This window comes from Lepidothrix coronata, unplaced genomic scaffold (genome assembly GCF_001604755.1).
Source record: "Lepidothrix coronata isolate B3197 unplaced genomic scaffold, Lepidothrix_coronata-1.0 Scaffold398, whole genome shotgun sequence".
Taxonomy (NCBI): Eukaryota; Metazoa; Chordata; class Aves; order Passeriformes; family Pipridae; genus Lepidothrix; species Lepidothrix coronata.
The window spans coordinates 35,614-39,474 of NW_016690578.1; positions in this window are offsets into that span (position 1 = coordinate 35,614).

The following is a 3,861-nucleotide window of genomic DNA, read 5'->3' on the forward strand; positions in this document are numbered from 1 at the left end:
CCTCAAGGGGATTTGATTTTGGGTGAGAATAGCCAATGCATAAAATTGTATAATGTTAATAGCACTATGCATTGTCACTTCTGTGCTGGCTGTTTGCCATGTCAGGGGTATTACAATAAAAATCACTGAGAGTAATGAACAATGAACTTTGATGAGACCAGACAAGTAGAATAGTGATGGAACAAGAATTGGTTTCAACATGGAGCAATCCAACACTAGACACCATTTTTCCAGTCCTGACAGAGTATTATGTCAGATGGAGCCCAAAGTCATGGGCTAAATGAACTCAACAGAGTTTTATAGACATAGTTCATACACTAAACAATGAGATCTGTGAGTTTATATCAAATTACAGAAAAGGTGGTGATGGAATGTATTGGAAAAGGTAGGAGCAGGCATGACATAAATGGTATGGAATAAGGGGTGGACACTGTCCTGGTCTTGGCTGAGATAGTGTTAATTTTCTTCCTAGAAGCTGGTCCAGTGCTGTGCTTTGAATTCAGAATGTTGTTTGTTGGCTCCCGTGCTGAGCCCCACATGCTCCCCTGAGTCCAAAAGTAAAAGGAGAGGAGAAAAACCTGTTGGTGCAAGTGACAGTCGCAGTCTGGTCGAGAGTGGTGGTCTCAGTCTGGTTGAGAGTGGTGGTCGCAGTCCAGTTGAGGTTCTGGTCCTTCTCTGGATCCCACGAGTGATACCAGAAGTCCCAAGACCCCAAGATCATATACCCTCAGGTTCAGGCCGGAATGCCCAGTACCTCCCTCAGGGCGGGGAGTTCCACAATGGGTGTGAGGATAGGAACATCCTCCTATCTCACAGGCCTCTTAACACCCAGCTTATAGCCTGAGGGGTCAGGTGTGCTCTGGGCAGGTGCTGCAAATGGTCTGTTGTTAACAGTTTCTGGGAAATGGCATGGAGGGTGTAGAATAGACCCTCTGTTTGGGTTACACCCACACAGTGATGAACTTCTCCCAGCTGTTCTAAATAGGACACACGGTAAGTCTCTGGCTGCAGAGCAATGCAGGTGAGTTCCTGGAAGTGTCTCCTACACCTGCCAAATGCCACTAGTGACAGGACCTGTCAGGATGGCTCTCCTGGATTTCCTGATGTGCAGCAGAAAATGCTCCAGACCAGGACTTTCCTTCTGCCCCATCAGAGGGACAGGGCAAGAAGGTTCCCTTGTCCCACAGGTGGCTGTGGGATGGGAAGGTGGGGGTGCAGCCAGGGGTGCCCAGGGCTGTCCTGCAGAGCAGGGTCCTGCCCCCCAGGGCTCTGTGTGCTGGGGCAGGGACTCTGCTGCCTGCCAGGGTCAGCTCTCAGCCCTGCCAAGGAGCTCCCACGACCTTGCAGGGAGAAGGTGTGGGGGGAAGGAGTGACCCCTCATGGCAGGGCAGGGATGAGCAGGGCAGGGATGGGCAGGGCAGGGATGGGTCCTTCAGCTCCAGGGTCAGGGCTTCAGTTCTACTTTGTGCCATTTCCCAAGGGCTCTTCTCAGGAAGCACATCCACTCAGAACACCTTCCCCTTCCCAGCCACATCAGGTTGTCTGGGATCTGCTCTTCAGCCCCTGGACACACAGAGCTGCCCCTGGGCAGTGGGGTGGGGATGGCCCTGTGAGTACTGGCAAGGAGCTGAGCTGGGCACAGGGAGGGGCTGCTGGCAGGAACAGCTCCTCACACGAAGACAGGCAGGGAGTGAGAGGGAGCTGCTGCCAGAAATGCTGGGCAGGAGGATGTGGGCACCTCCCTGCTGTCCCTGTGGCACAGACACCTTCCCCTGAGCAGCTCCTCCCTGGGCTCCTTTCCCAGCCTAAACAGAACCTGTATCCTCAGGACCATGGAGGCTCAGGTGGGCATTGTCCTGCAGCAGCCAGAGGCCAGGGAAGGACAAGCCCCCATTTCCATCTGTCTCTGTGTGTCCCCTCTCCCTTGGCAGCAGCACTGTGGCATTTCACTGCCATCCCCTGCTGCCTGGGCTCTCCTTGTTCTCACCCTTGGATTTTCTGAGCTAGTGTGGGGGATTGGGGTGGCAGGTTCCTGTCCAGACACAAACCCTTTGGGTGCTGCTGTGGAGATGTGTCTGTGGGAGCCAAGTGCCCAAATCCCCTCCAGGCAACTTCAGGACATGCAACTGTTTTCTGGGCTGTCCTGCAAGGCTGCAGAGTGTCCTCCAGAAGGGCACAGCTCTCCCATAGTATCTCTGTGCTGCCTAGGATCCCCATGGAGAGGACACCTCAGTGTTAAATCCATGGAAATGCTCTGAGCAGCTGCAATGCTCAGTTTTTGTCTCAGTCTGGAAGGGGAGAGATGAAAAAGATGAGGATTCCCTCAGTCTCTCTTTGGACCTGGATTGCTGGGTGTGAAGTGAGAATGACTGAAGTGACCATTTCTGTATGAATGAAAAAACTGTATGAATGAGAGAAGCTGTGTGAACATGTGTGTATGTAGACAGAGATACTTCGTGCTTCATGTGCTTTGAACAAATTGCACTTGCATCACAACACTTGTTCTCTAAGGGCCCTTTTCTAGAAATGGAGTTGAATTTCTCCTGGTTACCACTTACATGCAGGCCCTTGGGGAAGTGGGAATAGATGTTCTGCCCGGTTATGCAAAAACCCTCAGGTTATTAAAGTTGTTGTTTATCCTAAATACACACAAACCCTTAGGAAATAAAAGTTCAAATTTATGTCAAGCAAATTTCAAGGATTACAGATAAAGGTTCAAATAAATAAGTTTGTTGAAAGACCAAGGTAGGTGGTGAGCTGAATCACTGTGACACAGTAGTGATTGTTAAAGGGGGTTTACAAAGTTTAGAATGTACTGTTACATGTAATGTTCCGTACTTCTCATAATAAAGAAGAGGAGCGATGTAGGAGTCAGGTTACAGGAAGGATGCTGGATGAGGCATCCTGGGAAATGTAGTTCCCAAGTACTCCCACACACATGGGCAGTGAGCTACCCCGTGGTGATTGGTCAAGGGAGCCACGTGTTACTTTAAACCCATGTGTATATGGTGGTGTGTGATTTGAATAAAAAGGATTTGGTGCTGAACCCCCAACCAAGCTAGCCGGGTCCGTGTAATTCATTTACGTATTATATTAATACGCCTCACTCCAGCACATCAACACTCCCACCCAACCTGGTCCCAACTGCAAACTGACTGAGGGTGCACTTGATCCCCTTGTCCACATCATTAAGAAAGATATTTCACTGAGCTGACCCCAGCCCTGAGCCCTGGGAACACCAAGGACGTAACTTCATTCCACACCACTCCTTGAACCTGGCCATGCAGACAGATTTTTACCCAGTGAACAGATGCTGCAGTGGATGTTTGGCAAAGTTCCTGTAACTTCAGACTATTGGGATTAGTGCAGATTTAGTGCTGCAAAATAGAGCATTTCACTCATTTTCTCTCTTTCCTTCCTCTGTGGATCAAGTGAACTTGTGACTTCAGTGTGTGACTTGCTGTGTGCAAAGAGAATGGACAGAATCAGGGACAGGGAGTGTTTTGGGATGACCTTGGGATCTGTGCTTGGTCAAGCGGACTGTGGGGGTCCGCCAACCAGCAGGCGGGAGAGCAGCACAATCCCATATGAAATGTCGCAGGTGAGTAGTGTGCCTGAAGATATGTGGAAACACAGTGGGGGAAGGATAAGGTCAGGGTGGATAGTGGGTTCTTTTAGAATAATGGGGGTCCCCACCAGGCTGGGGACATTAAAGGCACCCCTGCGTGGTTGGGTACTGGGGTCAGAATGATTGCTTTGTTTGTTTTGTCTGCCTGGTTTTGGTTCTCCTGTGGCTACTGCCCAGGTACGGCATGTGCCAGACAGATAAAAACCGTAGGACCAGATTTAATACATTCTTGG